The 21,062-nt window shown below is 49.6% G+C and overlaps 1 protein-coding gene across 2 annotated transcripts in view; it reads left to right on the top strand.

Moving 5' to 3' along the window:
• LOC117356031 (cilia- and flagella-associated protein 20) overlaps positions 1–21,062 on the top strand; it is an 87,149-nt gene that overhangs the window by 361 nt on the left and 65,726 nt on the right. The window lies entirely within an intron of this gene.

Below are 21,062 nucleotides of genomic sequence, written 5' to 3'. Positions count from 1 at the left end.
GAAGGTGGGGAGGTAGCAGGTCCTCTCTATGTGGGACAAAGAAGGTGGGGAGGTAGCAGGTCCTCTCTATGTGGGACAAAGAAGGTGGGGAGGTAGCAGGTCCTCTCTATGTGGGACAAAGAAGGGGGCGGGGTAGCAGGTCCTCTCTATGTGGGACAAAGAAGGGGGCGGGGTAGCAGGTCTTCTCTATGTGGGACAAAGAAGGAGACAGGATAGCAGGTCTTCTCTATGTGGGACAAAGAAGGAGAGTTTATTATTATTATTATTATTCAAGACACGGTAGCAAGTCCTTTCTATGTGGGACAAAGAAGGAGACAGGGTAGCAGGTCTTCTCTATATGGGACAAAGAAGGAGACAGGGTAGCAGGTCCTCTCTATGTGGGACAAAGAAGGTGGCGGGGTAGCAGGTCCTCTCTATGTGGGACAAAGAAGGAGACGGGGTAGCAGGTCCTCTCTATGTGGGACAAAGAAGGGGGCAGGGTAGCAGGTCTTCTCTATGTGGGACAAAGAAGGAGACAGGGTAGCAGGTCTTCTCTATGTGGGACAAAGAAGGAGACAGGGTAGCAGGTCTTCTCTATGTGGGACAAAGAAGGAGACAGGGTAGCAGGTCTTCTCTATGTGGGACAAAGAAGGAGACGGGGTAGCAGGTCTTCTCTATGTGGGACAAAGAAGGTGGGGAGGTAGCAGGTCCTCTCTATGTGGGACAAAGAAGGGGGCGGGGTAGCAGGTCTTCTCTATGTGGGACAAAGAAGGGGGCGGGGTAGCAGGTCTCTATGTGGGACAAAAAAGGGGGCGGGGTAGCAGGTCTCTATGTGGGACAAAGAAGGTGGCGGGGTAGCAGGTCTTCTCTATGTGGGACAAAGAAGGTGGCGGGGTAGCAGGTCTTCTCTATGTGGGACAAAGAAGGGGGCGGGCTAGCAGGTCTTCTCTATGTGGGACAAAGAAGGAGACAGGGTAGCAGGTCCTCTCTATGTGGGACAAAGAAGGTGGCGGGGTAGCAGGTCTTCTCTATGTGGGACAAAGAAGGTGGGGAGGTAGCAGGTCCTCTCTATGTGGTACAAAGAAAGGGGCGGGGTAGCAGGTCTTCTCTATGTGGGACAAAGAAGGAGACAGGGTAGCAGGTCTTCTCTATGTGGGACAAAGAAGGAGACAGGGTAGCAGGTCTTCTCTATGTGGGACAAAGAAGGAGACAGGGTAGCAGGTCCTCTCTATGTGGGACAAAGAAGGAGACAGGGTAGCAGGTCCTCTCTATGTGGGACAAAGAAGGGGGCGGGGTAGCAGGTCTTCTCTATGTGACACAAAGAAGGAGACAGGGTAGCAGGTCTTCTCTATGTGGGACAAAGAAGGTGGGGAGGTAGCAGGTCCTCTATGTGGGACAAAGAAGGGGGCGGTGTAGCAGGTCTTCTCTATGTGGGACAAAGAAGGGGGCGGGGTAGCAGGTCTTCTCTATGTGGGACAAAGAAGGGGGCGGGGTAGCAGGTCTTCTCTATGTGGGACAAAGAAGGTGGCGGGGTAGCAGGTCTTCTCTATGTGGGACAAAGAAGGGGGCAGGGTAGCAGGACTTCTCTATGTGGGACAAAGAAGGGGGCAGGGTAGCAGGTCTTCTCTATGTGGGACAAAGAAGGGGGCAGGGTAGCAGGTCTTCTCTATGTGGGACAAAGAAGGGGGCAGGGTAGCAGGTCTTCTCTATGTGGGACAAAGAAGGAGACAGGGTAGCAGGTCCTCTCTATGTGGGACAAAGAAGGAGACGGGGTAGCAGGTCTTCTCTATGTGGGACAAAGAAGGGGGCGGGGTAGCAGTTCTTCTCTATGTGGGACAAAGAAGGGGGCGGGGTAGCAGGTCTTCTCTATGTGGGACAAAGAAGGAGACAGGGTAGCAGGTCTTCTCTATGTGGGACAAAGAAGGTGGGGAGGTAGCAGGTCCTCTCTATGTGGGACAAAGAAGGTGGGGAGGTAGCAGGTCCTCTCTATGTGGGACAAAGAAGGGGGCGGGGTAGCAGGTCTTCTCTATGTGGGACAAAGAAGGGGGCGGGGTAGCAGGTCTTCTCTATGTGGGACAAAGAAGGGGGCGGGGTAGCAGGTCTTCTCTATGTGGGACAAAGAAGGTGACGGGGTAGCAGGTCTTCTCTATGTGGGACAAAAAAGGTGACGGGGTAGCAGGTCTTCTCCATGTGGGATAAAGAAGGTGGGGGGGGTAGCAGGTCTTCTCCATGTGGGACAAAGAAGGTGGGGGGTAGCAGGTCTTCTCTATGTGGGACAAAGAAGGTGGCGGGGTAGCAGGTCTTCTCTATGTGGGACAAAGAAGGTGGCGGGGTAGCAGGTCTTCTCTATGTGGGACAAAGGAGGGGCGGGGTAGCAGGTCTTCTCTATGTGGGACAAAGGAGGGTCGGGGTAGCAGGTCTTCTCTATGTGGGACAAAGAAGGTGACGGGGTAGCAGGTCTTCTCCATGTGGGACAAAGAAGGTGGCGGGGTAGCAGATCTTCTCCACGTGGGACAAAGAAGGTGGTAGGGTAGCAGGTCTTCTCTATGTGGGATAAAGAAGAGGGTAGAGTAGCAGGTCTTCTCTATGTGGGACAAAGAAGGTGGCGGGGTAGCAGATCTTCTCCATGTGGGACAAAGAAGGAGGCGGGGTAGCAGGTCCTCTCTATGTGGGACAAAGAAGGGGGCGGGGTAGCAGGTCTTCTCTATGTGGGACAAAGAAGGTGGTAGGGTAGCAGGTCCTCTCTATGTGGGACAAAGAAGGGGGAGGGGTAGCAGGTCTTCTTTATGTGGGACAAAGAAGGGGCAGGGTAGCAGGTCTTCTCCATAAGAACATAAGAATTTGCCTCCACTGGGTCAGACCAGAGGTCCATCGTGCCCAGCAGTCCGCATCCGCGGCAGCCCATCAGGTCCATGACCTGTCATGTTATCGATTTAGCCCTATAGCCCCCTTGTTTTTATCTGTACTCTTTCCATACACTTATCTACCCTTATCTGTATCCCTCATTCCCCCTATCCTTCAGGAATCCATCCAATCCCTCTTTGAATCCCCGTAGCGTACTCTGCCCGACCTCTTCCTCCGGGAGTGCGTTCCATGTGTCCACAACCCTCTGTGTGAAGAAGAACCTCCTGGCATTGGTTCTAAACTTGTCCCCTTCCAGTTTCTCTGAGTGCCTTCTTGTACCTGTGGTTCCCCGTAGTTTGAAGAATCTATCCTTGTCTACCTTCTCCATGCCCTTCATGATCTTGAAAGTTTCTATCATGTCTCCCCTAAGCCTCCTCTTTTCCAGGGAGAAGAGCCCCAGCTTGTCCAGCCTGTCATAAGAACATAAGAAGTTGCCTCTGCTGAGGTAGACCAGAGATCCATCTCGCCCAGCGGTCCGCTCCCGCAGCGGCCCATCAGGCCTATTGCCTGAGCAGTGGTCCCTGACTATTTCTATAGCTTGCTTCTTACTCCTATCCCTATAACCTACCCCTATTCCTATCTGTACCCTTCAATCCCTTTGTCCTCTAGGAACCTATCCAAACCTTCTTTGAAGCCCTGTAGCGTGTTCCTGCCTATCACAGCCTCCGGAAGCGCGTTCCATGTATCCACCACCCTCTGGATGTAAAAGAACTTCCTAGCGTTTGTTCTAAACCTGTCACCTTTCAATTTCTCCGAGTGCCCCCTTGTACTTGTGGTTCCCCATAATTTGAAAAATCTGTCCCTGTCTACTTTTTCTATGCCCTTCAGGATTTTGAAGGTTTCTATCATGTCTCCTCTAAGTCTCCACTTCTCCAGGGAGAACAGCCCCAGCTTTTTCAGTCTGTCAGTATATGAGAGGTTTTCCATACCCTTTATTAGATGCTTTTCTCTGGACTCCCTTGAGTACCGCCATGTCCTTCTTGAGGTACGGTGACCAGTACTGGACACAGTACTCCAGATGTGGGCGCACCATTGCACGATACAGTGGCAGGATGACATCCTTCATCCTGGTCGTGATACCCTTCTTAATGATACCCAACATTTTGTTTGCTTTCCTTGAGGCTGTGGCGCACTGCGCCGACGCCTTCAATGTTGTGTCTACCATCACTCCCAGGTCTCTTTCTAGGTTACTTACCCCTAGCGGTGACCCCCCCCCATTTGGTAAGTGAACATCGGGTTCTTTTTCCCTACATGCATGACCTTGCATTTCCCTATGTTGAAGCTCATTTGCCACTTTTTGGCCCACTCTTCCAGTGTTGTCAGATCCTTTTGGAGATCTTCGCAGTCTTCCGTGGTTTTAACCCTGCTGTATAGTTTGTTGTCATCTGCAAATTTAATGACTTCACATTTTGCTCCCGCCTCCAGGTCGTTAATAAATATATTGAACAGGAGCGGTCCCAGCACCGATCCTTGCGGAACTCCGCTCGTGACCCATTGCCAGTCCGAGTAATGACCCTTTACTCCAACCCTCTGTTTCCTGTCTGCCAGCCAGTTTTTGATCCATCGGTGGACCTCCCCTTGCACCCCGTGGTTCCAAAGCTTCTTAAGCAGTCTTTCGTGTGGTACCTTGTCAAAGGCTTTTTGGAAGTCAAGGTAAATGTCTATGGATTCCCCTTTATCCACCTTGCTGTTTACCCCCTCAAAGAAGTACAATAAGTTTGTGAGGCATGACCTACCCTTGCAGAAACCATGCTGACTCGACTTTAGCTGCCCATTCTTTTCGATGTGTTCACAGATGCTGTCCTTAATCAGCGCTTCCATCATCTTACCCGGGACCGAGGTCAAGCTCACCGGCCTGTAGTTTCCTGGGTCACCCCTTGAACCCTTCTTGAAGATGGGCGTGACATTTGCTATTTTCCAGTCCTCCGGGACCTCTCCAGTATTTAAAGATAGGTTGCATATTTGTCGAAGTGGCTCTGCTATTTCATTCCTTAGTTCCTTGAGTACCCTTGGGTGAATGCCGTCCGGACCTGGCGATTTGTCGCTCTTTAGCCTGTCTATCTGCCTGATGACATCCACTAGGCTCACTTCTAGTTGGACCAGTTTATCATCCTGATCTCCATTTACAATCTCTTCGGGTTCCGGAATGTTGGTTGTGTCTTCCCTCATGAATACTGACGTGAAGAACTCATTTAACTTGTCAGCTATCTCTTTTTCCTCTCTTACCACTCCCTTTCCGTCTCCATCATCTAAGGGTCCCACTTCCTCCCTTGCTGGTTGCTTTCCCTTAACGTACTTGAAGAATGATTTGAAGTTTGTTGCTTCCTCCGCCAGTCTCTCTTCATATTCTCATTTGCTTTCCTAACCACTCGGTGACACTCCTTCTGGTGTTCTTTGTGCTCCTTTTGGTTATCCTTTGTTTGGTCCTTTTTCCATTTTTTGAACGATGCTTTCTTGTCACTTATCGCCTTTTTCACTGCATTTGTTATCCACACTGGGTTTTTTGATATATTTTTCTTGCACCCTTTCCTGAACTTGGGGACGCACAGGTTTTGTGCTTCGTGCACCGTGCCCTTGAGTAGGGTCCAGGCTTTTTCTATGGACTCCATTTTCCTTGTGTTGCCGTTAAGTTTCTTTCCCACCATTTTCCTCATGGCATCATAATTCCCTTTTTTGAAGTTGAGTGCTGTCGTTGTGGTTCTTTTCACCTTTGATGATCCAATTTCTAGCCTGCACAGGATCGTGTTGTGATCGCTGTTTCCTAGTGGGGTTAGTACCGCCACCTCTTTTGCGGGTCCCCCTAGTCCGTTGAAGATTAGGTCAAGAGTGGCATCTCCCCGTGTTGGTTCCGTGACCAGCTGTTCCAGGAAACAGTCCCTTGTGGCCTCCAGGAATTTGGTCTCCCTCGTGCAGTTTGAGTGCCCGATACTCCAGTTTATCCCAGGGTAGTTGAAGTCCCCCATCACCACCACACTTCCGCTCTTGCATACCTGCCTCAGTTCAGCCTCCAGTTCCTGATCGATTTCTTCCGATTGTCCAGGTAGGCGATCCTGAACTGGTCAGTTAGTGTAGTCCTGTTGTAGTTCCTCCTGCTGACGTCGTTGGTTCCAATGTGTATTACTACTGCTGTCTCCTCCGTCTCGGCTCCCTCTAGGATCCTCTCAATTCTGTCAATGACGTCCTTCGTTCTTGCCCTTGGGAGACATGTCACTAGTCGGTCCTCTCTCCCTCCGGCTGTGTGACTGTCCACTTCTCTCAGGATTGAGTCTCCTACTATGATAGCAGATCTCCCCTTCCTCAACTGTCTCTCTGGTCTCAGGTCTGTGTCAGTGGCGCAGTCTGCTAGTCCTTCCTCCGGGCTCTGTTGGGTCTCAGGTCTGTCAGTGGCGCAGTTTGCTGGTCCTTTCTCTGGGGTCTGTTGGGTCTCCACCTCATCTGCCTGTCCAGTTCCTCCGCAAGGTCCTACTCCCATGGTATCTGTTGGATTCTGTCGTCCAACTGTTGGTTCTCTCCTGATGTGCTGCTGGTCCTGTGCCTCCACCATCCTGCAGGCCTCCTCGATGAACTTCTCGAGCTCTCTAACTTGTTTCATGATGTGGCTCTCTCTGGTGGTGGCTTCAGTTGCGCTGCTCCTCTATGGTGCAGCTCCAGCTTCTGGACTCTAACCTGAAGTCTCCTGACCTCCTTCTTCAGGCTATCCAGTTCCTGGCATCGACCGCATATGTATGCCTGCCTCCCGGAGGGGAGGTAGTCATACATATGACACTCGGTGCAGTATACTGGGTAGCTCGGCTGGGTTCCTACGGCCTCCATTACTCCTTTCTCGTTCCTATGTCCCACGGTGTGTATGGGTTGTGCCCGGCGCGCAGCTAGCTGAAAGAGTAGAGAGAGAAGAGAGAAATGAGTATAGAAGTACCTGTGGTTTATTTTACAGGATTTTGATATTGCTGTTGAGCTGCCTGGGCTCCTGGATCCTTCTGAAGGCTCCTTCGCAAAGGCGCTCTCGCTAAAGCGAGCACCTTTGCCGCTCGCCTTCGTTGCGCGCCGAACGGCTGCGTGCCATTGGCTCCTCCCCTTTTATGGGGGAGTTCGGCTGATGACGTTGGGGGTGGGCGGAGATATCTCTCGCCTCTTCCCCTCGGCTCCGCTTGGTCTACTACCGCCCCTTGGCTCTCCTCCCCTGCTTTCAGCTCCGCTCTCCGGTCTCCTGCCGCTGCCAGCCCTCAGCCTCCTATCTCTGTCCGCTCCACTCTCCGGTCTCTGTCCGCTCCTCTCTCAGTCTCCTCCTCTGACCGCTCCGCTTTAACCCTGCTCTCTGGTCTCTGTCAGCTCCTCTCTCAGTCTCCTCCTCTGACCGCTCCACTTTAACTCCGGTCTCTGTCCTCTCCTCTCTCAGTCTCCTGTCTCTGTCCGCTCCGCTTTAACCCCCTCACTCTGTCCGCTCCACTCTCTGGTCTCCTGTCTCTGCCTGCTTGGTTTTCAGCCCTCTAGTCTCCTCACTCTGCCTGCTTTCCGAGTTCCCAAAACCCGCAGCTTCCCCCACTGCCTGCCACATGCTTTGGGTTGCAGATCAGTACAGCACCTCCTATCTGCCCTTTGCTGCAATGACTGTGTTCACCGCCGTTGGCTCCTCCCCTTTTATGGGGGAGTTCGGCTGATGACGTCGGGGGGGTGGGCCTATGAAAAGTCCTCCATGCCATTTATCATCTTCGTAGCTCTTCTCTGAACCCTCTCAAGTATCGCCATGTCTTTCTTGAGGTTCGGCGACCAATATTGGATGCAGTATTCTAGATGCGGGCGCACCATTGCACGATACAGTGGCATGATGACTTCCTTCGTCCTGGTTGTAATTCCCTTCTTAATGATGCCCAGCATTCTGTTAGCTTTCTTCGAGGCCGCTGCACATTGCGCTGATGATTTCATGGTTGTATCCACCAGCACACCCAAGTCTTTTTCAAGATTACTCTCCCCCAGCAATGTTCCCCCATTTTGTAGCTGTACATAATTGCATTCATATCTTGTTCAAAGACAAAAGATGTGACAATGTGGCTCTCTCTGTAGATTCGGAAACAGTAGTAACATTGAGAGCGTCTATTGTCAAACATTCCTCTGCATCTGGGTTAGTTCCTTCAATTTTCTTTTTTGGCAAATAATAAATCCTATTAAGTAGAGGTAAATGCTCAGGGGAAATGTATTTTAGATTTTAAATGAGCCCAGATTAACTTGAAATAATAAGTAAAATGGTCAGACCAGATATCGTACAAATAGCAAAAAAACTCGGATACTGTGGAAACCAACTGCCCTCTTCTTTGTCCCACATAGAGAAGACTTGCTACCCTGCCCCCCTTCTTTGTCCCACATAGAGAAGACCTGTTACCCTGCCTCCTTTGTCCCACATAGAGAAGACCTGCTACCCTGCCCCCTTCTTTGTCCCACATAGAGAAGACCTGCTACCCTGCCCCCTTCTTTGTCCCACATAGAGAAGTCCTGCTACCCTGTCCCCTTCTTTGTCCCACATAGAGAAGACCTGCTACCCTGCCCCCTTCTTTGTCCCACATAGAGAAGACCTGCTACCTTGCCCTTTTGTCCCACATAGAGAGGACTTGCTACCCTGCCCCCCTCTTTGTCCCACATAGAGAGGACTTGCTAACCTGATTCCTTCTTTCTCCCACAGAAAGGAGCTGCTACCCCACCCCCTTCTTTGCCCCACATAGAGAGGATCCAATAACCGCCCCCCTTCTTTGTCTAGAGAAGACCTGCTACCCTGCTCCTTTCTTTGTCCCACATAGAGAAGACCTGCTACCCTGCCCCCTTTTTTGTCCCACAAAGATGACCTGCTACCCTCCTTCTTTGTCCCACATAGATAAGATCTGTTACCCTGCCCCCCCTCTTTTTCCCACATAGAGAAGATCTGCTAACCTGCCCCCTTCCTTGTCCCACATAGAGAGGATCCATTAACCGCCACCTTCTGTCTAGAGAAGACCTGCTAACCTGCCCCCTTCTTTGTCCCACATAGAGAGGACCAGTACCCTGACTTCTTATTTGTCCCCCATAGAGGATCTTCTTACCCCGATCCCTTCGTTCTCCCACAGAAAGGAGCTACTACCCCACCCCCTTCTTTGTCCCAAATAGAGACCTGCTACCCAGCCCCCTTCTATGTCCCACATAGAGAGGATCCAGTAACCGCCCCCTTCTCTGTCTAGAGAAGATCTGCTACCATGCCCCCCCCCTTCTTTGTCCCACATAGAGGACTTGCTACCCGGCCTCCTTCTTTGTCCCCCACAGAGGATCTTCTTACCCTGATCCCTTCTTTCTCCCACAGAAAGGAGCTGCTACCCCGACCCTTCTTTGTCCCATAGAGAAAACCTGCTACCCCGCCCCCTTCTTTGCCCCACATAGAGAAGACCTGCTACCCTGCCCCCTTCTTTGTCCCACATAGAGAGGACCTGCTACCCTGCCTCCTTCTTTGTCCCACAGAGAAGATCTGCTACCATGCCCCCTCTTTGTCCCACATAGAGAAGATCTGCTACTCTGCCCCCTCTTTGTCCCACATAGAGAAAACTTGCTACCCTGCCCCCTTCTTTGTCCCACATAGAGAAAACCTGCTACCGTCCCCTTCTTTGTCCCAAATAGAGAAGTCCTGCTACCCTGCCCCCTTCTTTGTCCCACAAAGAGGACCTGCTACCCTGCCTCCTTCTTTATCCCACAGCAAAGGCAGAAGGATTGGAATCACTATGGGTCAAATTAACAGGGAAAAATGGAGCTGACACAAAAGTGGGACTGTACTATCGCCCACCTGGAAAACCAGAAGCAAACCTCCATGACATGGAAGCAGAATTGAGACGGGAATGCAAAAGCGGAATTGTGATGGTGGACTTCAACTACCCGGGGATCGACTGGAGTATTGGTCACTCCAACTGTGCAAGGGAAGAGGAATTCCTAGAGGCTGTGAGGGACTGTTTCATTGAACAGCTAGTAAAGGAACCAACGCGAGGGGACGCCACTCTCGACCTAATCCTCAACGGACTAGGGCAGTGGTCTCAAACTCGCGGCCCGGGGGCCACATGCGGCCCGCCAGGTACTATTTTGAGGCCCTCGGTAAGTTTATCATAATCACAAAAGTAAAATAAAACAGTTTTTTGATCATATGTCTCTTTAGCTATAAATGACAATGTTATTATTAAGACATAGCCAAAAGGAAAGATTTATAAACTATAAAGAGTTTTACCTCATGCAGAATTGTCATTTCTTTACAAACGCATTAACTATTTATTCTGAGGCCCTCTGAGTACCTACAAATCCAAAATGTGGCCCTGGAAAAGGTTTGAGTTTGAGACCACTGGACTAGGGGGACCTGCCAAGAAGGTGGAAGTAGTAGGGTCACTAGGCAACAGCGATCACAACATGATCCGGTATAAATTAGAAGTAGGGACCTCAAGGGTGAAGAGAACCACATCGACAGCGCTCAACTTAAGGAAAGGGAACTACGATGCTATGAGGAAAATGGTGAGAAAGAAACTCAGCAACAGCTCTAGAAAGATGGGGACCATAGAGGAAGCATGGTCCCTTCTCAGGGACACAGTGCAAGAAGCACAAAACCTGTACATCCCCAGGTTTAGGAAGGGGTGCAAAAAAAAAAAAACAAAAGACCCGGTATGGACAACAAAAGAAGTAAAGAAGGCGATAGGTGACAAGAAAGTGTCTTTCCGAAAATGGAAAAAGGACCAAACTGAGGAAAACCGGAAGGAACACAAAAAACACCAAAAGGAATGTCACCGAGTGGTTAGAAAAGCTAAGAGACAATACGAAGAGAGGCTTGCTGGGGAAGCAAGGAACTTCAAAGCGTTCTTCAGATACATGAAAGGAAAGCAACCAGCGAGGGAGGAGGTGGGTCCGTTAGATGATGGAGACAGAAAGGGAGTGGTTAAAGAGGAAAAAGAGGTAGCCGATAGGCTAAACCAGTTCTTCTCGTCGGTCTTCACAAGTGAGGACACCTCCAATGTACCGGAACCCAAGGAGACCATAAGTGGGGATCAGGATGAAAAACTGGAGACCTTAGAGGTAAGCTATGAGGATGTCCTCCGACAAATAGACAGATTGAAAAGTGACAAATCACCGGGCCCGGACGGAATCCACCCAAGGGTACTAAAAGAACTGAGGATGGAAATAGCTGACACACTCCGACAAATCTGAAATCTATCCTTAAGCACTGGGAAGGTACCGGAGGACTGGAAGCTAGCGAATGTCACACCTATCTTCAAAAAGGGATCGAGGGGTGACCCGGGGAACTACAGACCAGTGAGCTTGACTTCGATTCCGGGCAAGATGATGGAAGCATTAATAAAGGATAGCATTTGTGAACACATTGAAAGACATGGACAGCTGAAACCGAGCCAACATGGCTTCTGCAAGGGAAGATCGTGCCAAACAAACCTACTGCACTTCTTTGAAGGGATAAACAGCCAGATGGACAAAGGGGAATCCAGAGATATCATTTATCTCAACTTCCAAAAAGCCTTTGATAAGGTCCCCTATGAGCGGCTACTTAAGAAATTGTCGAACCACGGGGTGGGAGGAGATGTACACAGATGGATCAGGCACTGGTTGGACGGCAGAAAACAAAGGGTTGGAGTGAAGGGCCAATACTCCGACTGGCAGAGGGTCACAAGCGGTGTTCCGCAGGGGTCGGTGCTGGGACCACTGCTGTTCAATATATTTATCAACGACTTGGAAACGGGGACGAGGTGTGAAGTTATAAAATTTGCTGATGACACCAAACTCTGCAGCAGAGTTAGGAACACAAAGGAGTGCGAAGACCTGCAAAGGGACCTAAGCAAACTGGAAGAGTGGGCAAACAAATGGCAAATGTGCTTTAACATAGAAAAATGTAAGATCATGCATATAGGGAAAAGGAACCCTAGGTACCTTTGAGGATTTCCGAAATCCTCAACAAATGTTTCTGGGAAAGAAAGTATGGATATTTCCAGACGTCACGAGAACAATGCAAGAGTGAAGAAAATTATTCTTAGCAATGAGAGTAGAGACTTTGACCCTTGGAGCGGCATTCTTATTAGCATATCCATGCAAATGTTTGATTAAATATCAGAGTTAAATATGTGTACTATGCACCAGAACAGCTATGTGCTTTTTTAGATTTAAAAAGTCTAGCTACCCGGAATGTTTAAGAACAGGAAGAAAAGAGGGGGTTAAAAACTGTTAAGCTTATCAGATTATCGCCATGTCCTGTGTTTGTTATCTCCTCATTATATTCAATTCTACTCCCTCCTTTGATTTAGTGGTCTAAGAAAGAAGGACATTTTTTCCTTGTAGCAGTGGGACAAAGAAGTGGGGGCAGGGAAGCAGATCCTCTCTATGTGGGACAAAGAAGGGGGGCAGGGAAGCAGATCCTCTTTATGTGGGACAAAGAAGTGGGGGCAGGGAAGCAGATCCTCTATGTGGGACAAAGAAGTGGGGGCAGGGAAGCAGATCCTCTCTATGTGGGACAAAGAAGGGGGGCAGGGAAGCAGATCCTCTTTATGTGGGACAAAGAAGGGGGCAGGGAAACAGTTTGTCCAAAGATCCACGCCAGAGATGACATTTTTTGTCTCTGGCGTGGATCTTTGGACGAACTGTTATCATTTAGAGATTACATCAATGCATGTCACCCTGTGTTGAAATTTGAGATGAATTTTCATCGCACTAAGATAGCGTTTTTGGATGTCACAGCGGAGGTTAGGGGTGCCTCTATACATACCACTGTACATGTTAAAGAAACTGATTGCAATTCCCATATGTTATGAAGACCAGCATTCCGTTTGCCCAATTTTTGCGTTATAGACGCATCTGTAGCAGTGGCGTACCTAGGGTATGTGGCACCCGGGGCCCATCATTTTTTGACACCTCCCCATGTAAAAAAATATTTTTTGTAATGACCATGAAACGGAATAAATGGTCAGAATAGAAACAGGCAGTGAAAATTTTCTTATATTCCAAACATAACATAACATAATTTATGTCTGAATTGTCATGACATCAGAAGTACATATGGAGTAGTTGCAGGTGATGCTTGGGACAGTTCTGATTGTGTTAGTTCGGTTTTATGTGTTTTTTGAATAGAAGGGTTTTTATTTCTTTTTGAAGGTTTTGCAGTCTGTGGTCGATGTCAATTGGTTGTAGAGTTGGGGGTCGAGTGTTGCAGCTCGAATGGCTAGGAGGTTGTCGAACAGTTTTTTTTCTTTTGACGTTTTTGGTTGGGGGGTGTGTGAATGGTGCGTGAGTTCTCCTATGTCTGTTTGAAGTGGATTGAATTATTTAGCTGAAGAAATTAGTTACCCCCTCATCCCACACACATTAATTCTCTTCCATTTTTGTTCCCATTATAAAAAACACTGATAAGTTCCCAGAAAAAAAATACATTAAAATAAAAAGTGAAAACAAAGGCCCCTACAGATGAGAACATAACATAAGAATAGCCTAACTGGGTCAGACCAATGGCCAATCATGCCCAGTAGCCCATTCTCATGGTAGCCAATCCAGGACACTAATACCTGGTCAAAACCCAAAGAGTAGCAACATTCCATGCTACCGATCCAGGGCAAGCAGAAACTTCCCCCATGTCTTAATAACAGATTATGGACTTTTCCTCCAGGAATTTGTCCAAATCTTTCTTAAAACCAGCTACACTATCTGCTTTTACCATAACTTCTGGCCACTTCATTTTTAAGTTTAGATCTTTCCTTTCAAACAGAGACCTTGCTAGATGTCAAATACAGCACAAGGTAACTTCACATGGACTTAGTTGTGCAGGAAATGTGAATCTCCTCATACACCCACCATATAGTGCAAAAATGTGCAAAGGTCTGTTTTTTTCTTTCGATCACTACATAGCCTAATGCCACACAAGCAGCGCTGTTACAAACATATTCGGTAGGTCAATGCTAAGGATAACAAAGTTTCCTTCCTTGGACCAGAAGGAGATAAACCACTGGAAGAGATCCCAAAACAACACCCAAAGACCCACTCAGTGTGTGAACCAGTTGAGTGGAGTGGACTAACTGGGGGGTGGAAATGGGCCCGGAGTTTGCTCAGCAGAATTTCCCAGACCACCTCTTCCTCTCAACACATTGACACGCTGCCACCACCACCACTAGGAACACCTCACTGGGTAGGCCAGCTATGCTATAAACTTTATAAAACACATTATTATATTTTCTTATAAAGCACATATTTTAACTGAACTCTCTGACATCCTCAGCCTTTCCATTCACAAAAATAGAAGGAAGAAAAGTTCCCATTTCCTGCTGTTTCATGTCCCCGGCCTATACAATATTTTTTTTCTGCAGACCCTTCAAAAGTCTGACCAAATCCTCGTTTCACTTGCATTATAAAGTACTGAGGATGCCATCTCTCCCCAATCCCAGGTCCTAAAGTCTAAGACAGTAGCGCAAACTAATGCTGCCAGATTCAGGAAAAAAAATTTCGATTCGATTCAGCCTATTGAATTGGTTTTTCAATTCGATTTTCCTGCCCAGTTGGGTGATTTTTTTCAAAACTCCTGGTGGGTTTTATAGCTTTTTCACCCCCTTTGGCTTCTCCTAACCACACTGGCGCTGTGGTGTAAATAAAATAAAGAAACAAAAAGGACTTTTCCTCTCTCTGTTAAATCCTAGCTCACGTTTGCAGTCCAACACCAGCTCTGTCAGGATACACATTTCAAATCTGACATATTATAATCACAAAACAGAAAATAAAATTAATTTTTCTACCTTTTGTTGTCTGGTTATATTTCAAATCTTGTTGGTCCAAGGCTCTGGTTTTCTTCTGATAACTTGCTTGCCAGGGTCTCCTTCTTTCTTCTTTCTGCGTGCTAACCATCCGTCTGCCAACTCTGTCCTCCCTTTCCATTTCCCTTCCCTCCCCAGGAAGTCTGGTATCTTTCCTTTTTTTCATCTCCCTCCACAGATCCACCTTTTCTTAAATACCCTTTCATCCGGCATCTCTCCCTCCTTCCCCACCACCCCAGAGTCCACCATCTCTCCCTTTCTTTTTCCAATTACCCTCCTATCCAGTATCTCTATCCCTCCTCCACACCATCCCTTGTGTCCAATTTCTCTCCCTTTCAGTTCCTTCCCTCCCTAAATCCCATGGTCCATCATTTCTCTCCCCCTCCTCTATTTTCAGACCCATTATTTCTTCATCCCCCCCCAAAGTTTGGCATATTGCCTTACCGCCCTCATCTCCAACTCCCCGCCCTACCACCTGTTCAGGAAGTCACTAAAAACCTACCTCTTCGACAAATTCCGCTAACGCTGCCTTCCCTCCTTCCCTGCATCCTCCTGACCTCGACATGCCTCCTTTCCCTCTGACTACGCCCCCCTCCCAAGCCACTATGGCCTCTCTTTCTCAATCTCTGTTTTATCTAATTGCCCTGCCTTTTCATTGCCTCACATTTAACACCACTGTAAATGTATCACCGCTATAACATGTAACATCGCTGTATACGTACAGTCTCTTCTTTAGTATATGCCTTTTTTTTATTACTGTTATTTATGTAACATCTCTGTAAATGTAACAACACTGTAATATGTATCATCGCTGTAAATGTACAGTCTCTTCTATTGTTAACCGCATTGAACTTCCATGGTATTGCGGTATAAAAGAATAAAGTTATTATTATTATATGCACGTCTCTTTGAACACCCCCTTCCCTCCGTGTACTTCTAAACCAAAGGCCTGTCCCCCCTTAAAGGTCTGCCTGTCCCCCCCTTAAAGGTCTGCCTGTCCCCCCTTGAAGGCCTGCACCCCCCTTGAAAGCCTGTCCCACCCCCTTGTAGGCCTGTCCCCCCCCTTGAAGGCCTGTCCCTCCCCCTTGTAGGCCTGTCCCCCCACCTTGAAGACCTGCCTGCCTGTCCCCCCCCTTGAAGGCCTGTCCCCCCCCTTGAAGGCCTGTCCCCCCCTTGAAGGTCTGCACCCCCCCTTGAAGGTCTGCACCCCCCCTTGAAGGTCTGCACCCCCCCTTGAAGGTCTGCACCCCCCCTTGAAGGCCTGTCCCCCCCCTTGAAGGCCTGTCCCCCCCTTGAAGGCCTGTCCCACCCCCTTGTAGGCCTGTCTCCCCCTTGTAAGCCTGTCTCCCCTTTGAAGGCCTGCCTGCCCCCCCTTGAAGGCCTGTCCCTCCCCCTTGAAGGTCTGCACATCCCCCCCCGAAGGCCTGTCCCCCCCCCTCCCCCTTGAATGCCTGCCTGCCTGCCCACCCGCCCCACCCCGAAGGACCGCTCGCCTCCCCGCACCACCTATGAAGCAGCACTACCTATACTCCCGGCCTTGCCGTTCAGTCCCCACCACCACCACCACCCCCGAAGGACCGCTTGCCCCACTGACCTTCCTGCACCACCTATGAAGCAGCCACAGCAGGATCGCGACGTCAGCTATCCCTGCGCTGCTTCCTGCGCCGCGTTCCCGCCCCTCCTCTGACGTCAGAGGAGGGGTGGCACCGCGGCGCAGGAAGCAGCGCCCAAGCAGCTCAGGGATAGCTGACCTCGCGATCCTGCTGCTTGCTGCTTCACAGGTGGTGCAGGAAGGTCAGTGGGGCGAGCGATCCTTCGGGGGTGTGGGGGGACTGAACGGCAAGGCCGGGAGCACCCCTTCAGGGCTGGCACCCGGGGCGGACCGCCCCTCCCGCCCCCCCCCTTGGTACGCCACTGATCTGTAGTACTAAAGAAGAATTTCAACACCAATCGGCCCTACTACAGGAAAGATTTGCTAATAGGGGTTATCCCACTCGTAGTAGCAAGGGCCAGGAAGAGGGCCCTATATAATCACAGAGAGACTTTACTTGAATACCGTCAGGTGCAGGGGGTCCCAAGATATGGCTCCCTTTGTCTCCACATATAATCATATGTCCAGAAGTTCACAACTGGTCATCCGTCGACATCTTAACATTTTACGGGTACATCCAAGTTTACAACATCTTCAGATTTTATTCTCTTATGGGCGTAATTGGAATCTGGGTGATATTCTTAGCCCTAATGTTTTGAGACCTGTTTCATCTGTTTTGGACATGGGGACAATTGGGGGCCACCGAAGCTGTGTTCAGTGTGCCCTGTAATGATTGAGTCAGACCAGTTTGTGCACCCTAAGACTGGTAAAGTGTATAAACTACGTAGTGCCACTTCATGTGTAACAGAGGGGGTGGTTTATATCATTATGTGTCCCTGTTCTATGATCTATCTGGGACACACTTACCGTCAGTTCAAGACCAGAATTATCGAGCACAGGTCTTGTCTGCATATTCGGAGGCTGGAGGAGCCACTGGTGACTCACTGCTTGGAGGCTAACCAGGCATTTGGGGCTCTTTGCTGCACAGTAATTGAACACATTGCTTACCCTGTTCGTCGGGGACTGGAGACGTTTACTCCGGCAGAAAGAACAAAAGTGGATCTTCATGCTGCAATCTGTTCAACCTGAGGGATTGAATGCTCGGATTGAATGGGCTGCCGCCTTTGGTATGTGACTGAATGTGATTGGTGGATCGTGGCTGGAGATGGCTGCAGGGCCTCTGAGCACCGGTATTGATTCGTGAAGTGGTATGAGAGCCTGAAGAGCATGGTGGGTCTGGATAGTGCGTATGAGAAGCAGTGAAATTGAAACCCCTGACGCAGCGACCAGAGCGAAATGGAGGGTTCCCCGTCGGGTTCAGTGGCTGCCGGGCCCAGGAGATGAAGGACTGAGAGCATCCTGGATGCCGAAGCAGCTAAGTTGTTGTTTTTTCTTGCTGTGTTCCACGCTAATATCCTGGACTGCATTGCTATAGTGCTTATTTACCTACACTATCACGACTGTGGGCTGTGTGTCCCGGTGTGCTATGTAACATCACTCTGCAGGCTAACATAGTGCTTTTTTCTATTTTTTCTATATTTTGGAGTGCAGGGTCTGTCTGAAAGGTGGAGTTTTTTGCCAGATGAAGCAGAACTGAGGCTTCTCCACCTTTCTTTTTTTCCTGCTACTACATGCTGTGTGATTGGCTTGGGTGTGTGTGATTAAGGCCTGGTAGTGTTGCAGAGGGGGTGTTTGTGTCCTTATGGGGTTCTGATTTAGAGTAATTACTGGTGTATTATTTGGCCCACCCTGTATTATCTACAGGTGCTTTCTCTGTCTCTCGTGGGCCAAAAAGCACAGTTGCTTACCGTAACAGGTGTTATCCAGGGATAGCAGGCAGATATTCTCACTGATGGGTGACGTCACTACGGAGCCCTTGGTACGGACCATTCTAAGAACTTAGAAAGTTCTTGATGCCTGTACCATGCATACGCGAGTGCCTTCCTGCCCGACAGAGGCGTGTGGTCCATCAGTTAAGATAAGCCAGCTAAGAAGCCAACCCGGGGAGGTGGGTGGGTTGTGAGAATATCTGCCTGCTGTCCCTGGATAACACCTGTTACGGTAAATAACTGTGCTTTATCCTAGGACAGCGATGGCGAACCTATGGCACGCGTGCCAGCTGTGGCACGCGAAGGCCTTGCAGCTGGCACGCGGGAAGGTCCGCAATAGAGAGCTGCCCGGGTCGCGGGGATCCCGTGGGGACGCCTCCGAGGGTCGCGGGGTTCCTGCGGGGCTGGATGTACTAAGTCGCATGGCTTTTCTCCCTACCTGCTCTGCTTGCAGCACAGAGCCGAACGGAAGTCTTCCTGACGTCAGCAAACAAAGCCCTCCCTCCCTCCGACGTCAGCGCTGACGTTGGGAAGACTTCCGTTCGGCTCTGTGCTGCAGGCAGGGTAGGTAAGGAGGAGTAGCCTCGCGGCTCGAGTGGCTACCAAGGGAGGGGGGCGGTCCGCCCCGCCCCATGTGCAACACAGCCGGCCAGGTCCCCTTACTTTTGTGGAGCTAACCCGACTGACCGACAACAGCCCTGGTCCGACAACCTCCCTGCCCTTAACCGCGAATCTAAATTACCTTCTTACAGCAGCTGTAAGAAGGAAATTTAGATTCGCGGTTAAGGGCAGGGAGGTTTGTCAGACCGGGGCTGTTGTCGGTCTGTTGGTCGCGGAAGCGCCACAAAAGTAAGGGGACCTGGCCGGCCGTGCTGCACCCGAGGCGGGAGAGAAGGAGGGGGGAGAAGGACACTGAAAGCACTGGGGAAGACAAAGGGGTGAAGAAGGACGCTGAAAGGCCATGGGGAAGACGGGGTGGGGGGGGAAGGACACTGAAAGCATTTGTGGAAGACAGAAGGGGAGAAGGACGCTGACAGGACATGGGGAAGACGGGGGGGAGAAGGACGCTGAAAGCACATTGGGAAGACAAAGGGGTGGAGAAGGACGCTGAAAGGACATGGGGAAGATGGGGGGGAGAAGGACGCTGAAAGGACTGGGGAAGACAAAGGGGTGAAGAAGGACACTGAAAGGCCATGGGGAAGACGGGGTGGGGGGGAAGGACACTGAAAGCATTTGTGGAAGACAGAAGGTGAGAAGGACGCTGACAGGACATGGGGAAAACGGGGGGAGAAGGACGCTGAAAGCACATGGGGAAGACAGGGGTGAAGGACGCTGAAAGCACATGGGGAAGACAGGGGTGAAGGACGCTGAAAGCACATGGGGAAGACAGGGGTGAAGGACGCTGAAAGGCCATGGGGCAGACGGGGTGGGGGGGTGGAGAAGGACGCTGACAGGACATGGGGAAGATGGGGGGGAGAAGGACGCTGAAAGGAAATGGGGAAGAGAGAGTGGGGAGAAGACGCTGGCAGGGAAGAAGACAGAGATGCCAGACTATGGGGGGAGCGGAGGGAAGAAATGGGTGCCAGACCAATTTGGAAGGGGGGAGAAAGGGAGAGGCACAGTAACAGAGCAAATGGAAGACGCAGAAGGAAGAGAGACAGTGGATGGAAGGAACTGAATGAGAACATGAGGAAAGCAGAAACCAGGCAACAAAGGTAGGAAAAGAATTCTATTTCTTTTTTTCTTTTTTTTTTGCTTCAGGATAAAGTAGTATATAAGTTGTGTTGATAAAAATTTATAAACAAAAGAGGCTCTAGTAGAAACCCGTTTACAAAGTGTGTATTCTTCCCAATTAATATTTCCAAATTAATAAAGTCTTTTTGCTTATTTGTAAATGGGTTTCTACCAGAGTCTTTAATTCAGTAGCATAATTAAATGAAATAACTATTTCTGAAGTTTATAGGGACGGGCGGGGACGGAGGGGATTCCTCACGGGGACGGGCGGGGACGGAGGACATTCCTCGCGGGGACGGGTGGGGACGGAGGGATTCCTCACGGGGACGGGTGAGACTTTGGCGGGGACGGGTGGGATTTCTGTCCCCGCGCAACTCTCTAGTCCGCAATTAAGATATGCGGCGGGAGGCGAGTGTGCCGGTGTCTGCTTTGCAGCTCACCTGCACAGGGCCGGACTGGCCATTGGGAGGACCGGGCATTGTCCCGGTGGGCCGCGGCCCATCCTCCTGTGCTGGCTGCAGTCCTGTGAGTGGATGTTTAGCCTGCCTGTTTTCCCCTTAGTATCCTATGAGCCAGGCAGTGTGTGAGGGGGAAGTGGGGGGAGGAAGAGAAGCTTCACACTGAGTCTGTCACAGGAACTCAGTGAGGCTGTAGTGTGACTCCACATGTGACATCTGTAATCAGGAACAGTTCCTAGTGCTCCCATGCTAGAGAGGTGAGGATATGGGGGGGAAGTTAATGTGTCTAATAATGTGCTCCTCTGTAAAAACCTCTGTATCTTCCATGGGGGACATACTAAATTCGAGGAAATAAAAAAGCTGCTTATGATGATTGCATAGAGAGGTTCAGTAAGCTGAGAGGAGGGCTGGGCTCTCTGTGAACAACCAACACACTAATCCTCTGCGCTGTACCTTATGGAGCAAAAAACAGTAAAGTGTATATGTGGCCCTTCACAGTGCTTTTGTAAACATCATAATAAAATAACAAAGGCTCCAATAATGAAAAATAAAAGTCCTTTTCCCATACACTCAGGTTGCACAAGTCTGGTTTTCACCCAGACAGTATATTTTTTGACCAAAACGGATGTCTACAATTAGTAAAATTCCCCAATCACATATTTTTTAATGGGGATGGATTTGTATACAGCACTTCATTAGATTTTTTTTATTATACAAATTTTATCTTTTTGTAGACTTGAAGTCTTGAACAAAGAAAATGAGTACAGCAAAAAAAGCAAAAACA

The sequence above is a fragment of the Geotrypetes seraphini genome, chromosome 2 (genome assembly GCF_902459505.1).
Source record: "Geotrypetes seraphini chromosome 2, aGeoSer1.1, whole genome shotgun sequence".
NCBI lineage: Eukaryota > Metazoa > Chordata > Amphibia > Gymnophiona > Dermophiidae > Geotrypetes > Geotrypetes seraphini.
This window is presented reverse-complemented; position numbering and strand designations above follow the sequence as displayed.